The 23,203-nt window shown below is 35.5% G+C and overlaps 1 long non-coding RNA gene and 1 pseudogene across 1 annotated transcript; one reads left to right on the top strand and one right to left on the bottom strand.

Moving 5' to 3' along the window:
- Positions 1-2,613: 2,613 nt before the first annotated feature.
- LOC120118454 lies at positions 2,614-18,698 on the bottom strand. The gene is made up of 3 exons (XR_005515750.1): positions 18,572-18,698; positions 18,054-18,063; positions 2,614-2,626 (listed from the first exon to the last, which is right to left on the bottom strand). It is a non-coding gene; the product is annotated as an uncharacterized LOC120118454 (long non-coding RNA).
- LOC120118453 lies at positions 7,072-20,881 on the top strand (annotated as a pseudogene).
- The last annotated feature ends 2,322 nt before the right edge of the window (positions 20,882-23,203 follow it).

The following is a 23,203-nucleotide window of genomic DNA, read 5'->3' as shown; positions in this document are numbered from 1 at the left end:
TGATTTGCGGACGCAAGAATTTATCTTTTCGACAAAGGCAATGGCTGTGATTTGCGGACGCAAGAGTTTATCTTTTCGACAAAGGAATTTATCTTTTATTATGTTGTTTTTTTTTTTGTTTTTTTGCAAAAAAATCGGATTCAGATCCGGATATTCGGATATCTAATTTTTTCGGATCGGATATGGATCATTACTTTAGGTATCTGAAATTTTTGGATATCCAAAAATTCGGATCGGATAATATCTGATATCCGATAATGCACACCCCTAGTAAGAACATCTATCTAAGCAATCAAACACAAGAGAATAGTTTTTCATTCCTATTTTACTTTCTCTTGTAAATATTTTTTTTCTTGTGAGCTTAACTTTGTAAACACCTACATTGAAAGGGTTTTGGTTCTAGTTTAGCCAAGTGAAAAAAATAGGGAGTTGTAAAGGTTATCTCTTTGTCCTTGAAAAAGAAATAACAAATTAGTGAATTTGTTAGAAAATCCTTGGTGAGGAGCTAAGGTAGTGGATGTAGACTTAGTTGAGAAATCGAACCACTATAAATCGCTGTGTAAATTTCCTTATCTTTTTAATCTCCTTACTCCCTAAACTTTAAATTGTCAATTCACCCTCTCTTGGCACATTTTCGGTTGTTCAATCGAGCTTCATCAATCCTAACACAGTCCATATTAACACCAAACTTGGTCCATCTAATTTATAAGGTCCTTTGGGCTCAAACTTTGTGTCTCGGGTTGACCCGAACTACTAACCCGGGATTCGGGGCGTTACAGGCACTATTTTGATAATTTTATAAATTTTTAGTAAATTTTTAATAAAGAAAACCTTGAATCTCTATAGAGCATTTAATATTCTTCCCTTAAATGTTTTTTAATAAAACGTTATTGTTTTGGTGCAACGTTCACATCATTGTAGTGTTAATATTGATGGAAGTTAAAAATTTTGTTCCTTTGTATTTTCTTAGGCCACGAGTATTATTGTTCAGAGCACCCAAGGAATAACTTGGGAAGCTGCTCATCTTTATTCTCTCTTATTTTCTTATATCATAGATTTTATCAAAGCAATGGCATGTTATTTAGACATTAATATGTAATTTTGTATTGTCTCGATTTTTTTCACTTGAAATGCATATGTATTATTGATGACAACACAAAACTCAACTATAATTAGTACTTATAAATGACATGATGTGCGATTTGGAGTATAAGATCCTTCCTTAATTCCTTATTTCTCCTAAAAGCAGTTTTTGCAAGTTTTTTTCTGCTTATTCATTTGCAGGTCTAAGAAAAAACTACAAATAAAAGATAAACTTAAAGATCAAATTGGAAACAATTATTAAATTCAAGGACCAAAACAAAACAAGAAAGTCTTGTATTCTTTTGTCAAGACTGTGATTGATAAGATGTGGGGTGAGAAGATTTTCTAATCCAGACTACGATGGATGAGCAAAATTCTACCCCATACACAAGCAAAACATTAAAATCGTATATCATTAAATTCCAAAATTCCCCTTTATTTTTCATTTTATAAATTTTCTAGTTCAGACTACGATTGATGAGCAAAATTCTATCCCATATCACAAGCAAAACATTAGAATCATATATTATTAAAGTCCAAAATTTCCCCTTTGTTTTTAATTTTATAAATTTTAGAAATCATAACCAACTTTACCTTAAATTGATAAGATCCTTAAATCCTCCTTTTTTTGTGGTTAAAACTGAACTAGTCCACGAGGAACTTATTAGTAGCTTGCAGTCTCCTGCAAAACTAAAGCGACCACCTCAGTTGGTGGATTGATAATATCCCATTCGTCAATCTTTTGCTCCGAACAATGATATTTTTATCAAGCCTTAATAAGTAGAAATTTTTCAAATCATAAGAAGGCATGTGTAACTTTTTACAAGATACAATTCATTTGATAGTGTTAAGAGTAAGAAATAATATTATGGCATGCAATAATAAATCAAAATTTAGAGACAATTACTTCTGAATTGATATTTCGCTTAATTATTTTTTTCGGTTAAAAAGAAGATATTAAATAACAAGAATTACCTTAGAGATAAAAATCTTAACTAATTGGATTACAGAATTAGTTAGTAAAATGTGCACCATATTCCAAAATTAAACTTTCCTTTTGTTGCACTTGTTGCCCCAACTTTATATAGTGATTTTGATTTACTCACTTGAACCCAATTGTGGGTAAAAGCAAAGTTGCATGGGATTCTGAAATCCAACTGTGGATCAGCTAACATCCTTAAGCTACACTACATGTTGCTCTGGATAAGCATCTACCTTAGCATATTTCATACATTGCACTCATCTCAATCTCAAGCATCGATACCTTGCATTCACGTCTGTCGTTTCCTGCACCTTCTTCATCTGTCGACTTACCGGAACACCTACATGACTGCTTATATCCTCCAGAAAAAGAAACTGAACACGAGTGAAATTTACAAAGATCGTTAGTGTTAGATTACATTTGTATAACACTACTTACAGTCGAGCACAATCAAGTCTGCAGTTCAGTATCCGACTTCGAGAGTTGAATTTGTATGATATGTGATGACAGCGAATGTCGAACTAGTTTTAGCATCCCTTACCCGGGATACTTTTGGCAAACCTGTAATTCCAGCCGAAGAGAGTAACATTACAGAATTAATGTGACTAAAACTTTATTTTGCTACAATATATGTTGACAGTGGATGCCGAAATACAAAAAGAAGAGACGGAGAGAAATATATCTAAAGTTTGAGGTTGTAAATGCACAGTCGAAGCTCAAGGAAGCGCACCTTTTCTTTCTTTTTTGTGGAGTTGTTCATTGCATAAGAATATTATCCTAAACCAACAAGGATATTTCCTTAAAAAGTCCATCATTAGGTTTGTATCTTTTATACAACAATCCTTTCGAAGTCACCTGATGTATTACAAAAGCATCCTAGGGTTAGAGATTTTAATTAGAAACCAAATATTGCCTGGTGTCATGTCACTCACAAAACAACTTCATCAGAAAACATAAAATAATTTAACAGATACTTGATTGTATTATTTGACAGTAAAAATTTATATACCCCATTTCAGATGTTACGTTTATCAAGACGAGATTCTAATTTTTATGTTTCAGGAACCTACCACTTTTACTGGTCTCTTCACCTGGGTCTTATGCAATTGCTTCATCTCAGCAAAACAAAATTGAACTTGTTCATCCAACTCAGCAACGAATTTGGACAGTTCGATGTTGCCAACAGGCAATCCAGAAACCCTGAATTCTGTGAAGGCAGAAGCAAATCGATTCTCAAGATTCTGAATCTTTGACAGAAGACCAACGCCCGTAACTTCTACATTTTCAATGTTGCAGTTTTGCTTGTTACAAACCTAAAATGATAAAAGATAAGAGTCAGCAGTTTGTTACTTTTGTCATGGAGAACCCCTCTTACAATCAAATCATTATCAATCTGAAACTATCGAGAACTAAAAGCCGAAGTATATATGACTAAAAGCAAATAAACTATAATATAACTAATTCTTTTGGTACCTTAAATCTAAAGCAATTTCAAGTCCCATTCACCAAAGATTCTGGGTTTTATAGCTCTTGAATGCATATTGTATTATTTTATCCATTTTATTTCAAATATTTTTCTTATATTTGTTTCCCTTTGAGAAATTCTTTTGTTAAAAGAATCCAGAGTCTATATATAACTATGCACAAGAGTTGGCTAAAATTGCTTAAGGTGACGCTTGTGAATTTGAATTTAAGATGAGTTTGTGTGATTAAACACATAAATAAAATATTCATGATTATTTTTAAATTCACGGATGGATGCCTATTAGTAGTTCATATGAAATTCCTACAAATATTTGTGAACTTGAAAATTCATGCTTTTATACTTAAATATATAATTATAACAAATTACAATTAATTTACCCAAAATGTGTGTATATCTTTCTCATAAATTCAAATCTTCGAATCCATGATCTTTGTTACATAGATCACATGTGCAAAACTTCAAAAATCATGATAAATTCAAACATTTTATTTAAATAGGTCTTCTTCTTCTTCTTCTTTTCTTTTTTCACGAAATAATTTTCATCCTTGTGCAATTGGTGATCAAATTTAGCGCACAAATACGATTCTTAGTTAAATTTCAAAACTCTACTCATTCGGTTGTACCAATTTATTCTTCTTCGTCTATAACTTTTTCAACTGAGAATCTCAACATGGGGGGGGGGGAGATAATTTCTTAACAACTTCAGTCATTTAGCATACAAACCTTTCAGATCACATCTCAAGCAACACAAAGGAGCAAAACAACAAATATATTGCATTTACTCCAAACATAATAATAATGTGCTTAAAATTAGGAGGGTAAAGGAAAACACTAACATGATCGTATTCGCGTTGACGCAGCTTTTTCTGAACAATGTTGTTTCTTCATCTACCCGGTGGCTATTCTCACTTTCGTTGACTGCATTTTCTTCTTCGGATTCAAACCAGTTGTTTTGAGCTGAAACCGATCTCTCTATCTTCGACATTGCTAAACCCTAAAGACATGACCCTTAGAAATCACGGGGGAATACATTAATTGGGTTTTTCCTTCTTCTAGCTTTCCACGTTTGGAGATTTGAAGTGAACGGTTTGGGGAAAAAAACAGATCCCTTTTTCTTCTAACAAAACGATTTTCTTGATTTGGCGCGATGTTTTTTGAGATCTAAAATACTGGGGCCCTTCACGCAGTTTTGTAAAATAATTGAACTATTTGGGTGTATTTCATCGATATTAATAAATGTAATTTAGTTGAATTCAATTAAGAATTTATTAACCAACTAGTAGTCGGATCTGAGCAAAATGAATCAAGTCTTGTTTCAAAAGTCTTTACATTATTCGATTTAAATTAATTAATTAATATATTAAATAACAATTATTTCAAAATTTATAAATTTATTAGGCTTGTTTAGCCAAAAATGTTTAATTGGATTTTGATATTTATTTGCAAAAATGGGATACATCACGTATTATTGAAATTTTTTGTTTTACAAATTTTTAATTTAATTATTTAATTTATATTAGTATTAATATTAAATTAAATCATTTATATAAAAAATTAGTTGACCCTTATTCTCATATGTAATGGGGTAAGGGGGAGGTAGGATAGTAGGCTGTCCACAACGCCAGGTTGAGAGCAGCTTCCGTATGAGACCTCCAAATTATGAAATATCCCACGACTCCAAGGTTAAGAGCCTTGTGCTCTACCAATTGAGCTGAATGGTCATTTCTAAATTAAATCATTTATATCGATATCTTTAAATATTTTCAATGAAAAATTAATCATAATATTTTTATATCTTATTAACATATTTGTTTTGTTAGTAATATAGTTTTAATGAATCATCTTATCAACATAAATATATTGACGAAATTTAAAATGTTTAATTATGGGATTAAATTTTAAAAAAATTAAAATATCTAAAATTACCATATAAAATAATACATTCGATAAATTAATATAAAATATGATTAAATAAATTTAATACAAAACTTTCTCTCTTTTTTTATAAAACTAAGGTCGTTCAATCACCCTGCTACAATTAATGGTGTTCAAACCCGTGACATCTAAGAACAACGTGATTCCTTTAACCACTGAGGTAAGATGGTTTGTGTAAATTTATTACAAAACTTTAAAATAGTAAAGGTAGATACATCAAATAAGTTTTATGTATAATGATAAAATTAACCCTTCGATAAATGATTACTTTGATATTTATTTATTTTTAGTATTTTAACTTAAACATTTTAAATTTTAGTCAAAATAACTTATGTTATATAAAAATCGTGAGTTAATTAATGATTAACACATGTTATTGACGTGATACTCTTACGTATTTAATTGATGATGTGACATATATTAGATCATCACTTTGAGTGATGTTACACATATCACGTCATTAATTAAATACATATGAAAATATTACGTCAACAATATATATATCGATCATTATTTAATTAACTATTTTCATCAATGAAAATTGTTTTAACTAAAAATTAAAATATTAAATATTAAAGTATTATAAAATTAAAATAATTATTTATAAAAATATTAAAAACTAATTTTCATATGCGACTATGAGGCAAAATTACTTGAAAAATGTATGAAAAAAATTGACTCACATGAAATGTTGAAAAAAGTTATTTTCTCAATTTGGGTGATAGGAATAGTATACATGAAAGACATATAGAATACAAAATATCATAAGAGAGATATGTAAATATATATATATATATATCTTTGCTACTATAAAAAAGACGTATTATATTTAAATATCGTTATATATTTCCTATATTTTGATTATACATTATTTATATTACTCTAACTAAAAAATTATTTTTAATATTTTGTATGAATCGACTCATTTCAATAATTAAAAGAATAATTGTTGTTACTATTGATCATAGATTCGAACACCAATAACTAAAACAATGTGATTGAACGTCCATAATTAAATAATTAAAAATATTTAAAATAAATACTATTTTATAATTATTTTAACTTAATAAAAAAACCTATAAATACCTTCTGCAACCATCTTTTTTCCAACACCCCATTGATCACGCTCCATTTGAAGTTCACCGGTTTTTACGCATAGATGCTGTCATGACCTATTGATGATAGGTTAGCCAAAACGGGTAGCGTGGTCGCAACCTTGTGGGCCGCCCCTTCTCTTCACGTTCACCGATCCTTGATTAAATAATATTTATTATTATTTATTTCTACAAAAATAGGTGGTTTTCACTTTTCACTCTTTAAATAAAATTAAATAAAACTCTCGGATGAGCCACGAGCCAGGAGCCAGGAGCCAGGAGCCAGGAGCCAGGAGCCAGCGAGCAATGTATAGAAAGCTGCCAACTCAAAAAGAAAAAGAAAACTAAATTAGTAAGCAAATTTTGAAAAGAAGTATAAACCCTTTTGTTTTTGTTTAAAATTACCTTAATGTAGGGAATGTTTTAATTAATTTGCTTAAGCTTTGTGTTTTCTTGTCGTACTTATTTATGTTGTTTTGTGTTCTTGTTTTTATTTTTATTTGTATTTCTGGTTTAGAAGAGAGAAATGGAGTCGACGGAGTCGTCTTACTTTTCATCCCCAGAGGTGGCGGGGAATAGATCTCCGCCGCCGCCTAAATCGCCGACTTCTGGTAAATTTCTGATCTGATCTTCCTTTTTTCTTCGTTTAAGCTTTTCAGTTTGTTTGTTTTCTGTTTTTCGAGTTAATGGCGTTAAATTTTGTTGTGTTTATTTTTCTTTTCCTAACGTAAAGATTAGCATTTATTAGATTTTGAAACTCTAACCCTAGCATTCTGAGTTGGGGAGAAATGCGAATCGTATAGTGAGGAAAGAATGCGTTCTCACTTCTCAGTCTTTAGCTTATTTTGAATGCTGCCCGAAGAAAGAGAGTAGAAGGATGAGAAATCTAGGAGTTCCGCTCGCATTACCTCTTATCTGCTTTTATTTGTATAGTAACTGTGAAAGCTGAACGGACTATGAGTTTAACAATGTTAGGACGTGTGACGAGCTGGAAGTAAGGGTTGTTTTAGTCATGGTGGTGGTTCATTTTTAAATTTAAATTAAAAGTTGGGTTTGAAACCAAATAAGACTTTTGAATTGTTTGGGTATACTAGTCAGCTTGTGACGAGGTTTAGAGGAAAACATCAATTAATCAATAGAATTAGGCTGAAAAAACAAGAAAGAAAGAAGTTGGATCTCTTGAAAACTTGGAACCTCTAGTTTTTCTTCATTAATAATGCTGGTCTCTAGTTTCTCTTCATTTCAAGTTTTTGGAGGGCCAAAATAAAATTTTAGTGCATTTTAACTATAAAAATGTTAAAAATTGTTTAAATTTTTTTTTGAAGAAAACTAGGAGTTCATGATTGAAGTTATTGATGGAAACGCCGATATATTGAATGTTTGGTTTTTCTTATATCTTTGAAGTAATTGATTTGACTTCCTAGATGCTAATAGTCCTTCAAATTTATTTAAATATTAAATGTAGAACACCAAGTGTATATCCTGTTATCTACAGTTTGAATTCTTATCTTATGCCTGTAGTTTTCTCTGACTCATATTCTCCAGGTGTGTGATTTGTCCTTTAGGGTTTAGGGTTTAACAGTTACCATATACTTCTGTGATTCTCCTTTGGTTTTTTAAATGTAAAGTGATGAATGAAAGGGATTTAAGTTACTTTGGACATGCAAATAGGAGTTTTTTTAGTGATATGTGTTGCTTGCTATTAACTAATCAAATGTATATCAAAATGTTGATAAGACTTGGATTTTTTTTTTGATAGAAGTTGGAGGTCTTATTAAAAACTCCCTTCGTATTCTTCCACATACGTAGGAGTATGTTGAAGAACATAGGAAAGAAGAAAATAGTGCATTAACGTGAAACCAGCTAATCCTTTGGCTTGAATTTGGTTAGCAAGATTATCAATTTTAATAAAGGTCTTGCACCACCCCACAAGACAGTTGCTCAACACTTGTAGTTTATCTTCGTCCACTACGCCCTCAACTTCAAAGATTTTATTCCTCGAAATATCTTCTCTCGCAGACTTACTGTGAACAACAGTGGAGGACTTCCTCCAGAAAGACCGTCGTGGATTATATTTAGCCAAAGAGACTCTAACTTTGCTACAGTAAATATAATTACCATTCATCTTTGAAATCGCTATCCTAGTTTCTTCAATTGTTGCATAGCGAATAAACCCAAATCGGATCCCTTTCGAGTTTCTTTTTTTAGGAATGAATGCATCAATAACTCGCCCATGTGTGCCAAAAATAGACCGAAGTCTCTTCCAATGGATCGCCTCTGGAAGGTTTTCGATAAAAATCGTATAACAACCATTTTTGATCCCATTTCCGGTTCTTGGATGACCATCCTTCGACCAATTTTGAAACCCATTTCTTCTCCTTCTCGTAACTTCGGAAAACTTATCATAGGAGTACCCTATCGTGGTGCTCTCCTTGGTACCATCAAAATCAATATCAGCTGTCGGTCATGCTGTTGTGGCCCGTACTATAGAATTCTTTCCGATCTTTTGTCTCCCTCCTTGAGAAGAGGACATTCCGTTGTCTTCTGTCCTAACAACAGTTGCACAGTCTGGAGCAGCTTTAACAGAGCAATTTATCAAGCGCCCTGTTGATAAAGGATTTTCACCCGACCTCGCAGGATTAACTCTAAACTGTTGCTATTTTTGGGGCGAAGGCGAGTGCCTGTAAGTAGAGCCGTCAGCCTCAACTATCCAACCTGTCTCACGGGCCAAGGCAGCCAGAACATCGTTCATATTAGAACGCTAGGAGAGATGGAAATTACCATGCTGTCTAAATCCAGCCAGCAAACGTCTGGTGAAGGCTCGCCTGTTCCATTTCCGGAGCTTTGTCCTCTCCTTTTCGATCTTCCTCTCACGTTTATCCTTTCCGGAGTGTGAAAGATTGATTGCGTCGACGGGTCCAGAGGTGGAACAAGTGAGGTTCACAGCGGCTACAGCAGCTGAGGCAGATGCAGCGAACCCACGAGTTCGCCTCGGCTGAGACGGGCGAAGGGGTTCAATTTAGAGATCTGGAAAACTGAAAGATTGAAGAAAAAGGATATACTTGCCGAACCAGAACACTGGAAAATAATGAAGGGAAGAACCAAGTCTCGACACTAGGATAGGGGGGATAGGACCCGAGAAAAAGCTGAGTCCGAAGGTGAGGCTGTGACAACCACGATCAACGAGAAGCAACTTACATCGTCGAAGGACCACGTGAAGATCTGCGTCGGATAAATGACTTAGTTGCAAAACTAAGGGCAGATTTGGAATCACTGTGGGTCAGCGAACATCCCAGGAAAAAACGGCTTAAAATGAGCAATACATAGAGTTCCATAAGACCATGAGTGAGAAAAGTAGAGAGAGAAAGAGAGCGGGTGCGTTTGGTCGTTCATTCTCCGGTGAGGAATGGACTGTTTTTGTTGGAAATCTTAGTAAGAGAGTTACCAGAAGTGAGTTAAGAGAGATTTTCAACCATTATGGTAGAATAGTGAGGGTCTTTATCCCAAGTTTTATGGTTAAAACGAATTATAAGTCATCAACGTTTGCTTTTGTGCAATATGCGGTGGAGGAAGGTTGCAGAAGAGCAGTTATGAATGTAAATGGAACGTTGATTGATGGGAAGAGAGTCACTGTGGGGGTGGCTAAGTATAAGAGGGGCAGGAAGAGAGATGCAGAGGTTAAAAGATCTCAGCTGGAAGGAGTTAAGCCATTTAGAGAAGCTAATGGTAGACAGCAGGTTAACTTGGAGTCACCGAGAAGTTTGAGAGATGGCAGAACGTATAAGGAGGTTGTGAATGTGGATAACAGTAGGAGTGTGGATCAACAAAGAAGGGTGAACAGGGAAGGTCAAAAGAAAGCAAAAGGAGTAAGAAATGTCTGGGATATGCACATCCCATCAGAGGATTTTTGCTGGGTGAAAAATTCCTTAACAGGGATTTTTAAAGATACATTTCAGCCTGTTATGGTGGTGCGAGCTTTGGCAAAAGAGGGGTTCCAGGTCAAGATAGTAAAGTGGGGATACGTTAGGAACGCATGCATTATTATCTTCAATACAAATGAAGAGTTCCTGAAGGCGTGGTCGAGTCTTAGAGAGAAACTTTATTGCTGGTTTGATTGGGTAGATCCATTGTTGAGTGAAGATGGAGTCCCTTTGGCTTATTGCTTGGTCGAGTTGGTTGGGTTACCGCTTCTTAGTTGGAGTATTCCTTTTTTAGAGAAGCTTGGAGGAAAGTGGGGAAAGGTTGTTTGTATCCCGGAGGAACAAGAAACAGAGATGACCTCTCTTCGGCTAGAATGCTGCTAAGGGTGGCAAGTCCGTTCGATGTACAAGAATCTGTTATTGTAGGATCTTATGGCAGATCGTTTAAAGTTAAAATTAATGTGGGATCCAGCTCTAATGCTTTCTCTAAAGCTTATGGAGACGTGAGGCAGACTGTGTCATTCGGCAACTGCAATGACGAAGTGTCAAAGGAGGAAGATGGTAGAAACAAAGATAAGGTAGGAGACAACAGGGAGAACTCTGCAGAAGGTTTCTGGTCAAAAGTTGACACGTGGCTTCAGAAAAGTCAAGAAAGGAGGACGTTAGAAGAAGGTGGAGAACAGGATTTGGAAAATAAGTCAGACACTCTGCCCAATAGTAATGGGGTGTCAGACAAGTTTGAATTTGAATTAAATCCCAAGGGGGAGTTTGCAGGCCTTGGGCTGAGAGAGGTTGCAGTCCAGAGTTCAGCCCATTCGGAGTCTAATTGGGAGGCTTATTCTCCTGTTACTAAAATTATTCCAGCTGGCCCTGCTGTGAAGTTGAATTGGGCTAGGCTAGCAAACAAGAATAAGGAGCAGAATCTGTCTGAATTTTTTGCAGAAGAAAGAAGTGTATCAATAGAAGAAGGAAAAAATGGGGATATGGAAGATGAAGATATTATGATAGGTTTGTCAATTAGGAGTGCTCCTGTTGGCAGAAGGGGAAGAGGACGCTATGCCCGAGTTTATAAAAGGTCAAGAGATAGAAGATATGGTTGTGTCCACTATTGAAGATGATGTCTTCTGTCCCATGGCTTCTCCGAAGCTTAAGCAGAACAATTCTGTTCCTAGAAGTATAAAGCAGTTTCCTACGAATAGTATTGGAAAGGGACAAGATAAGGACCTCAATAGTTCTGCCGATTTTCAGAATACATCTACGATCCCTACCATTTGTAATGATGTTGTTGAAAGGGTGGAAGCTATTTCTGTGAATGCTTCAGGGAAAGGAAATGAAAAGAGAAGGAAGAAGGAAGAGAGAGCCTTAATTTCTGAAGCTATTGACTTGGTTAATATTTCGACTGCTTCTTCTTCCTCTTTTGTGGAATTACTGAAGGAAGCAGTGGATACTTGGGAAGTGTGTGAGATGTTAGGTATTTCATTTAAGGAAGGGAAGGAGGCTTTTATTGATAAATTATTATGTCTTGGTAAAGAGACAGATGCAGTTAGGGTGGATGAAGGCTGCTCAGTTTTAGCTGAGTGTAGGGGAGTAATTCTTTTTTTATGAATAATTTTAGTATTATTTCGTGGAACATTAGGGGTCTTGGGAGGAGGGAGAAGTGTGTAGCTGCAGCAAGGTTAGTCAAGAAGACGAAACCAGTTTTTCTTTTCATTCAAGAATCTAAGTTGGAAAGATGCCATGGGGCGATTTTTAGAAGGATTGGAGGTAACTTGTTAAAGGGGGTGTTGGTTTCTCCAGCACAGGGGTCATCGGGGGGATTGATTACATTGTGGAATGAGAACGTGGTTCAAGTCATTGATCAGTTTGTGCATAGTAGGTTTCTGGCGTTAGTAGGAAAATCTAAGCATGGTTCTATGGAGTTTGTAGCTATTAATGTTTATGGGCCTACAGTCGAAGTTGAGAAGGAGGTTTTTTATGGGGAGTTGCTGAAGTATGTTAGAGCTCTAAATTTACCAGTGTGTTTAGGGGGAGACTTTAACGCGTATCTTGATTCAGAAGAAAGATAGGCAAATCACAAAATTGGCATACTATTGATTTTCAGGTCATTCGTACAAAAAGCCAATCTCATTAACTTGCCTATGTCAGGAGGTTCTTTCACTTGGTGCAGTAATAGAGAATCTTCAACATGGGTGAAATTGGATAGGTTCCTTATTTGCGCAAGATTCCTTAAGATTTTCCCTAACATTGTGCAGTCGATTTTACCGAAATCTATTCAGACCATAATCCAGTCTTGCTGGAGGATAAATCTACAAATTGGGGTCCAAAACCTTTTAGGTTCTTTAATTTTCTTTTAGAAGAACAAGGTTTTGATGATTTAGTTGCAGACTCACTGGAAGTAGAAGAGAAGAAGAACAATAGTGGTGGAATTTTCAGAATCCTGCAGGGTGCAAAAAATGAAATCAGAAACTGGTCTGGAAGTGGACATTTAGGGCTGTCAGAGTCAATTTCGTTGCTGGAAATTAAAATTAACAGTCTGGATTTAAAGTGTCAAGGTGGAAAGCAGTCTGCAGGGGATTGGGCACAATTGATTGAGTCTAAAAAGGAATTATGGAGACTGTTAAGGATTGAGGAGAGAATTTGGTTTCAAAAATCTAGAAACAGATGGATTAAAGATGGCGACAGGAATACAAGGTTTTTTCATCTTAGTGCATTGAAAAGGAATAGATTCAACACTATTCATTCTATCAATTTTAAAGGCAAAGTTATTTCGGATCCAGAAAAGATAAAAGACAGTGTGTTTAAGTTTTTCAAGAATGCATATAATGAAAAAACTACACTGGAAGTTGAGGGCTTGAATTTTGATTTTAAACAGTTGTCTCAAGTTCAAAGTGATTCTCTAGAAGAGGTATTTACAGAGCAAGAAGTGTGGCAAGCAATTTCAGCTTCGGATAGTGCAAAAGCTCCAGGGCCGGATGGTTTCACAATGGGTTTTTACAAGAAGTATTGGAATTTGTTGAAGGTGAAGATTATGGAGTTTTTTTTCAGATTTTTACAATGGAAAGCAGTGGGTTCATGGGGTGAATCATGCTTTTATTACCTTGATTCCAAAGAAAGGTAATCCTGAGAGTATTGAAGATTATAGACCTATTAGTCTAGTGGGCAGCTTGTATAAGATTCTCTCTAAGGTTCTTTCGAAAAGACTTTCTTCTTGTGTTAAAGATATTGTTAGCCCTACACAGTTCGCGTTTATTCCGGGGAGGCAATTGTTGGATTGTGCCTGTTTAGCAAATGAAGGCATAGATTATTGGAGGAAACAAGGGCTGCAGGGGGTTGTTTTCAAAGTGGATTTTAGCAGAGCTTATGACACCGTGGATTGGCAGATTCTGTTAAGGCTTATAAAGGAGATGGGCTTCGGAGAAAGGTGGTGTTCTTGGATAAATCAGTGTATTTCTACAGCTTCTATATCTATTCTACTGAATGGGTCTCCTACAAAAGAGTTTCATATTGCTAAAGGTTTGCGACAAGGATGTAGTCTTTCTCCTCTTTTGTTTAATGTGGTTGGTGAACTCCTTCATATGATGTTAAATAAAGCTGTGGAATTAGGATTATTTCAAGGGTTTTCTTTTGGAAATGTGCAAAACAGTTTCAATTTGACCCATCTTCAGTTTGCGGATGACTTAATTATTTTTTGTCGAGCCTCCATCACTCAAATTAAAACGTTAGACGAGTGTTGATGATTTTTAGTTTTATGACGGGGCTTCATCTTAATTTAGTTAAGAGTAAATTGTATGGTATTAATGTGGAGGAGGACACACTGAGAAGTTGGGCTAGGGACATTGGCTGCTCTATTGGTTCATTTCCGACAGTTTATTTAGGCCTTCCGCTAGGGGCTAAAAGAAACTGTGAGAAACTGTGGGAGCCAGTCCTAGCTAACTTTGATAAGAAATTGGCGGGATGGAAAGCTTCTTCTTTGTCTATGGCCGGTAGATTGGTGCTTATTAAGTCGGTTTTATCCTCTTTACCTATCTTTTATCTCGCTATTTTCAAGATTCCAACTAAAATCTGTCAAAAATTAAACTCTTTGATGGCGAATTTTTATGGGTGGAGGAGAAGAAAAGAAGAAAATGCATTGGGTGAGTTGGATTAAGATTTGTAAACCGAAGTGTGGAGGTGGTCTAGGAGTTGTTGATTTGAAGCTTATTAATAGAGCACTATTGGGAAAGTGGGTGTGGAAGTTTGCCAACGAAAAAGAATCTTTGTGGAAAAAGTTCTTATGTTCTAAACATAGTGTTAGTTGTCTTTCTATGGATGTCAATAAAGTCTCCTCCCATAAGGACTCTTGGATTTGGAGAGGTATTGTGAATAGCTACATGAAGGATGATTTCTTTGGAGGATGCATTAGATCTCATGCGAGGTTACAAGTTGGGAATGGCAATTCGATTTTCTTTTGGAATGATACATGGTTGGGGGATTTTCCATTGAAAGTTCTTTTCCCTAGGATTTTTGCTCTGTCAACAAATCAAGGGGTAAGGTTGCTGAATTTGGTAGTTTTGATTTGAATGGTTGGGAGTGGAATATTAAGACTAGGAGGAATCTATGCGATTGGAAGTGGCTCAGCTGGTTGATCTATTGGACAAGCTCAATGTTATCAAATTAAATGAATCTTTGGAGGATTGTATGCTTTGGGTTGGTGCGGGCGAGGGTTTGTATTCCGTTAAAGCTTGCACGAAATCTTTCTACTCAGTGGATGAGGATAACTTTAGGTGGAACAAATATGTTTGGCAAGGTCTGGTTCCTCCTAGAGTAGAGGTTTTCCTTTGGCAAGTATCACTTAATAAAGTAGCGGTTAGAGGGGAATTGAAGAAAAGGGGGGTTCACTTAGGGGAGGACTCTCTATGCCCCTTTTGCAATCAAGCAGAGGAATCAGTTCAGCATCTGTTTATTTCCTGCCAGTTTTCCTGGGTACTATGGAACAGAATCATAGCCTACTGGGGTATCAAGTTAGCCTTACCTACTGATCCTTCATCAATTCTAATTTCATGGTCTGTTCTTAGGCCATTTTCTAATATGTGGAAGTTTATTCCGGGGGCTGTTTTATGGTCGATTTGGAAGATGAGAAACGAAATTGTTTTTGAAAGAGGCAAGCTGGACACATCCTCATTGTTTTTCACAGTCAGGTTAAGGCTTGCGAAATGGTTCCTAGCTAAGTATCCTTTATCCTCTATTCAAGTGGACTCTCTAATTGGTGATCCTTCATTGGCTGATAATATTTCAGCTTCTCTTGATTCGAACAGGCCTGTGGTTTACTGGAGTCCTCCTCCAGTCGATTTTTTTAAGTTTAACGTGGATGGAGCAGTTAGTAGGGTTGGGTTGTTAGCAGGAATTGGGGGCATTCTTAGAGATTGGAATCGGATTAAATTGATGTCGTTTTCAGAAAAAATAGGGCCTACTCCTATCATTTTAGCAGAGTTAAAAGCCATCAAAAGAGGAATAGACATCTTTGTGTCATCAGAATGGGTATTGAAGGGAAGGCTTATTATTGAATCTGATTGCAAGTTAGCTGTGGAGTGGTTGAAATATCAGGAGTCAGTTCCTCCTTTTCTTTTAAATTTTGTCAAGGATATTGCGGATGCGGTTTCTGAGTATGAGGTCATTGTGAGGTGGATTCCGAGAAGCTGTAATTGCGAGGCAGATTTGCTTGCAAAGGAGGGGATTGGGTAGTGGGTCACTTTTTTAGTACTGGGTTCGGAGGTTTTTCATCAAGGCGTTATAAGAGTGTGCTTAAGTTTTATGTATCTTAAAGGAGTGGTTCTAGTTTTATGTAATTTTTACATTATCAATATATTAAGGTTCTCTATTCCTCCTTCCCCTAGTAGGTTCTGACCTCATGGTAAGGGCTACTAAGAAGGAGGTTTTTATGAGACCTACTTTTCCTATCAAAAAAAAAAAGCAATACATGTTGCGCTCAGGCTATTTCGGGTTCTGTATTTAAGGCATTTACTTAAATAATTTGTTTAGTTAAAAATTACATATGGTGTTGCATCGTACATAATTGATTTTTTTATCCTCTTATTTGTCTTCTGCATTGAAAGGGAGGAGATTGCTCGAATTGATGAAAATTTCATGTTCTCTTTGGAAGCTCTTCATTGACTACTAATGCATTGATGATGATATTTTTGTTGGCATATTTCTTCTGGCAGAGAATGCAGAGAAGCCTACTTATATCAGGTTTCTTGTATCCAATGCTGCAGCTGGTTCTGTAATTGGAAAGGGTGGTTCAATGATTTCTGAATTTCAGTCAAAATCAAGAGCTCGAATTCAGTTGTCACGCAGTCATGAGTTTTTTCCGGGAACATCTGACAGGATCATTATGATTTCTGGAGCAATTGATGATATACTCAAAGCCGTGGAAATTATCCTTGCGAAATTATTGAATGAGGTGATCCTTTTTTCTTTTTGGCTATGAACTCTATAAGTTCTCCGACAATTTTATAAATAACAAAGCTTGTTTTTCTGGTTAGCTTAATATCAATGATAATGATGCTGCTGAACCTAGAACAAAAGTGAGGCTAATTGTTTCCAATAGCTCTTGTGGCAGCATAATTGGGAAAGGAGGGGCTACCATAAAGTAAGAATTCTACTTGGATACTCCGATTATTGTACATGTTTTTGTTGCTTTGATTTTGGCACTGGATAGGATGTTTTGCAGGCTTGAAATCAAAGGAACTTTTAATATAGTTTTTAGTCACATGACTGGTGTTTGAACTGCTTATTTTGGAATTGAGTCATTTGTGAGAATGTCTGCAACGGAAGTTATACGTGACCAACTGAGTTAGGGTCTTGGGGATGATTTGAGAAATTCACATGTAAAGAGAGCTAACTTGGTGAGACAGGCACTGAAAAGGAGAAATTTTGGTGATAGGAGTAACTTTAGTAAAGATTACCATACCGATAATTTTGATGCAGCTTAATAAGTTACTTCTAGAATTGCATATTCATGACATGCTTCTTCTCTAATTAGATGGGGATGGCTTTTGTTTCATTATAACAGCTAAAGATGTGGAGTTTAAGGTTTACGAGAACAGTGCTTTCTTACAGGAAGTTCCAACTGGCATCAATATCTGAGCTGCATGATATTTTGTTTTCTTTTATCAATTGAAGTACCTTGGGCTTTATTTATGATTGTATGTCAACTGAGAATCATGGAAAAGAACCAATCTATTGTTGTCATAATACATTGGTGCTTGGGTGTTGTGTGGGCTGAGGGCATGTTCTTCGAAATGGATCAGTATCTTAAATGTAACACTCAAATGCACGGAAAATTCATGTTAACCTGTGCTTTTCTACATTTATCCACTACTTCCACCCAAGTATGTATGATAATTGATACTCGAAAGTTATTCTGGTTCATAAAGTATGACTTCTCCCCAAGTGACTTATAGCTGCTACTTGTGGATTAAGTCTCGCAAGAAGTTAATTGGTTGTTTAAAGCTCATAAATCCTTAACATGCTCCCTTGTAAGAAAACTATTGTTGTACTTGTGAACTGTGTACATAATCTTTTCTGAATGCATTAGATGAAACAAGAAACAAAACATATACTAAAAATGATTGTTTAAAGTAGGCTCATGTTTTATGTCTGTGGTCCATGGTATGTTTTAGTTTCTAACTTGGTATTGAAGTATTATTTGTCCCTTTTCATTATGTCTGCCTTAAACATACTCGGATTGTTATTTATACCTTTTTGCAGGTCATTTATTGATGGCTCCCAAGCTGGAATTAAGATATCTCCACAGGATGATAATTTTTATGTCTTGAATGATAGGCTAGTAACAGTAATTGGCACTCTAGATGAGCAGTTTGAGAGCAATTGATTTGATTCTTTCAAAGCTTTGTGAAGAACCCCATTATTCACAAGCTATGCATGCCCCATTTTCATATGCAGGTATGTAATCTTTTTATTCAACTATTGAGTCCATGTTTGCATCGATTGTCTCTGCTTTATCAGCACTATATTGCCATTTTTATCTCCCACCTCTTTCATGGTTATATCACAATCATGTTATGCAAACAGTTGTGCTGTGACCATTTATCAATTAAAAGATGTATTTCCATTCACCCATTATTATCCATTTTACAGGTTTCCATCTAGCACTAAGCCCAAGCCTAACAATACTCATATGTCTCATTAGAGGTTTTAAGATGTGCTAGGTATTTGAAAAGTAAACTTAGCAGCCAGCATGATGCTTTTCGAACATTTTTTTTGGGGGGGTGGGGGGGGGGGGATAAGAACACACTGCCTTTGTCTGTAACAATAGTTTTTTTTTCTTCTCAGTATTTCATCTTTCACCAGGACCACATCCAACGCAAGTCTTCTATCTCAGTTTTTGATATTTTATTTCTCTTTTAGCCTTCACATGTATTCTTTGGAAAAGGATTTTATTTTTTAAAAAATAAACTCAAGGCTGAATGCTTAGAGAACTGTTATGTTATTTTCCGTCGGACCTGAGCCATTTAGTATGATAGCAGAAACCTTAAAGCAAAGGGGCATAACAAGCACTAAATTAGAAGGTGTTTCACCTGTGTAATTTATCCTAATTGCAAAGTAATTGCAGATTTCATCTGGTGGTCAAATGCTTGGAAGTAAGCATAGTCTGTCTGCAAAAATTGTGACCCAAAAATATCATGGAAGTTCCTTTGTGTTTAAATTCCAGATGTTCACTTTGGAAGTTTGTTTTTTTAAGGTTGTTTTAACAAATTTCAGTTGTCAAGTCTGATTCTTAATGATCATTTTTATGCTCTAATTTATGATGCGAGTTGTCCATGATGGGGGATTGCATATTTACCATTTTATTATGTCCTTTGTTTAGTTCTCACTACATATTGCTAGTAAGATTTCTTTGATTTTGTCCCGGTAAGCTTTTTTTTTTAAAAAAAACTTGAAATTTTAGGTATTTTCTTCTCTGGTTTTCATGGATACCATATGCATATGTGCTTCCTTCTGTTGATACAGTGACTTACAATTCAATGAGCTATGCACCAAATGGAGCTGGAGTGAAGTTTCCTAATCACAAGGTTCATCTCTTTCTATGTGCTTTCTCTGTCCTGCGTGATGGCTGACGCTGATTTACTTTGTTCAGTACCAGACAAACTATATTATTACTATTTTTTGCTTTGGTGTTTTCACAAAGGACTATCACATGGTCCTTCCTTTTTTTTTGGCAGACTCATAGAATAGTTATTTGTCAACTCATTACTGCCAAGTTTTACCATACTTCTAGAATTGTTGTATTGCGGTACTATGTTACTCGGGTTTGGGTATGAGTGTTGGATATGGGTACTGGTGTCATATCCCCATACCTTGCTTTTGTCTGAATATGTCGGACATGGGTGATTTAAGTTAAATGAAGATTAGGAGCAATATTGTTGTTGTATTTCTAGTGTCATTTCAATTTCTAATGCCTCCCTAAACCCTTATTATTTATGTTGCAAGTGATGTGAGTGATATTCTGAAATCAATAACTCATGCAGTCATGCTATATTGTGTATATTGTTAATAAATTGATCCTTACTCAATAGAATTCTTTTACATGTCTATCCAGGAGGATCGTAGCAACTCCGTTACGATTGGTGTTTCTGATGAGCATATTGGATTGGTTCTAGGTCGTGCTGGAAGGAGTATCATGGAAATTAGTCAGGTTTATAAATTAAAAATAGTCTAATAGATACATTTGGTTCCATAGTATTTTTCTCATGTTATGAAACTGAACACTTTCTCATTTCAGGCAAGTGGTGCCAGGATAAAAATATCGGATAGAGGCGATTTCATGTCTGGAACAACCGACAGGTACAACAATCCCAATTTTATCAATCTGCCATTAGGCATTGAGTTCCTAGGTAAATTTCCCCCCTTTTCCTTGTGTGACAGGAAAGTCACAATCACGGGATCACAAAGAGCAATTCGTCAAGCTGAGTCCATGATAATGCAGAAGGTAGCAAACGCCACCGAGAGGGCGATGGATTAGTCTTCCGGTTATCAAAAGGTTCAACTATTCTTGCCGAGTCTTTTCATGGACCCGCTCACGAGTTCCTCACATAGTTTGGTTCAAGTTGTTGACAGAGCTATAATAGCAAGGAGGTAGAAGCAAGAACGGGAAAAATTTTATATGGCAAAGCACTTTTTAGGTGCTTTTTGAAACATAAAAACTAATTTTATTGGTTGGGAAAAACAGATGTTAGGATAGGCTATCATTTGCATAACTGAGAATTCGAAGTAGCATAATTTTTCCTTTAGCTATATAATTGTAACAGCTCGCAGTTGTTTACTTCTATTGAATAGCTGAACTATAATTTTGAGACGAAACTTTTTGGATAGTTGATACTATGTAGCTTGATTTGAATGATACTTTACTCGTGATATTTTATTATTTGAACATCCGAAAATTGATTAATATATTGGTATAAAAATACCTCTTGGGTTCATGTCAATAGCAAACTGGTCTCTTTCAAGATAACCAAAATAATCTTTAAATTTTCAAACGAAAATATATATAAATAATTTTGAGCACGAGTGGGGTGACAATGACGACGAGCATATTTAGTTTCATTTTCAATTACTCAATAATTATGTATTTAAAATTTTATATTTAAACACTTAAAAGCTCACAGTCTTTTAAATTTGAAAAGTTTAATGTTTTTAAATCTATATTGTTTATATATGAGTTTTTAAGTGTTTAAATATAAGTTATTTAGATAATTTATTAAGCGATTGAACATAAAACATGAGTAGTTGCTCGGCTTGTATTCATGCTGGTGCAGTTATTGGAGTCATTTTCAAAAGCATAGATCACGTAACACGCATTTATCCAACTTGACATAAAAGAGTGTTGATCAATGTTAGAATGAAAAATAATTTCTAAAAAGGTGATATTCGGGTAAATAAATAAAAAAAAAAAGCCCATTCAGAGTTTTGAAGAGATGACCTCGAGGTTTACGGTTTTTTTGTCTGCACAGAAAAGCAGAAAAATGAAAGTAACTCTTCACCCGGGACTCAGAGATTTAGATCTCAACGGTTGCTGTTCGATATTTCGTCTTATCACATAATCAACGTCGTCTGATCTCGTCCCACTTTGCCCCTCCGTCCTCCATTCTCATATACCTAAATATCTTCTCCGAGATCAACTGTTCAGGTCATTTTATGTCATGGACATGAAGAAATTATATTGAAGAAAATAGAAGAAATTGAGAAGGCAGATAGAAGTTGAGAGAAAAGATGGGAAGCTCGTATTTCATTCATCAAAAGTACAATTCTATATTTATATAGCTGATAGGCCTACTTTTACTAATTAAGTTTTCATGGGCTTATACTCTATAATTCACCCAATACCAGTTGCTAATAACCCATTCTCTTCGGATATACTCCGCTTCAAAGTCTGACCCGTATTTGACCCGCCGAAGGTTTCATCATCTAGTTTAACATGTCTCATACTATTTTCCCCTATTTGAACTTCAATCCCTAATCCTCCATGCATGCTCATGACATTACCCTCCCCTGCAACCTATCCTTATCTCCAAGGATCAACGTTCGGAAATTGTGATTGTAGCATCGAAGCCTTCGGGTAATCTTTCAAATGATGCAACTCATGCCCAAACGCTATTAGAAATCAAACATCCCTATCACCCAATATTAATAGTCCTTGGTAAAATTCAGTCACCATTCCATTGAAATCACTTGCTTTTCCCCCCTTCAGAATCGAGTCAAATATTTTAGTATCAACAGCAAAACTTACAATAGACCCCTTCGTTTTCAGTGTTTTACCCATATCACCAAAGTAGCATTTTGTTCCAGAGAAACCTTTACCACTAATATATCTAATGATGAATTTAAAGGTTCCCAATTGGAAAGAATGAAGATTCATCAAGCCTTGAAAAAGATCAAGAATTATATCAAGGGAGTATGAAGCCAAGCCATCAAAGATTGACGCAAAATTTGGGAGCAGTAGTTCACTACGTTTAGCAATGGAAGTGAACCTCATAGTATACCCTGAATAATGTTGCGCACACCTTATTAACAATTCACAAATGATTACGAGCCATTTAGCTCCATAGCCATCTTTGTTATAGGAGGAACCTTTATCACACTATGTATCAACGTTCTTAGAGCTTTCTGGGCTGGATTATAACTAGAATAGAACTCCCCAATAATAAATGTTGAAATCATCTTTAGTGGGTGGATCTCAAAATTATCAAAATGAAACTGCTTACTTGAATTTGAGTCCTTGGTAGAGATTCTCTAAAATGAAACGCTTTTCAATAAAATGTTTCTCATCAAGATTCAAATCAATTTGCTGCAGAATATCATATGAACACTTGTTTAATATCAGAGCCTGCTGGAAGAAGGACAACTACGATTTTCAGTATGCTACATCTGCATCGCTGTAGTTGAACCGATGCCTACGCAACATTGATGCAGCATAAACTCTCATCCACTTGATATCACCAGTCAATGAGTGTACAACAATCTGGTTATACTTCTCATGGTATATAGCAAGCCACTCTTATAAAATGATTGCAGAAGGCCCAAGTGCAGATGAAATCCACTCCCTTAATGTTCGAAGCATTCAACATAGTTTCTGCTGTTATAAAAGTTTTTGACACCACCACAACAAGAGTGGTGTCAGGATTTAATCCTGCAATATTTCTTG

Source organism: Hibiscus syriacus, unplaced genomic scaffold (genome assembly GCF_006381635.1).
Source record: "Hibiscus syriacus cultivar Baekdansim isolate YM2019G1 unplaced genomic scaffold, ASM638163v2 tig00110328_pilon, whole genome shotgun sequence".
Classification (NCBI taxonomy): Eukaryota; Viridiplantae; Streptophyta; class Magnoliopsida; order Malvales; family Malvaceae; genus Hibiscus; species Hibiscus syriacus.
The sequence above is the reverse complement of the archived record's forward strand: the minus strand, read 5'-3'. Positions and strand labels throughout refer to the sequence as shown.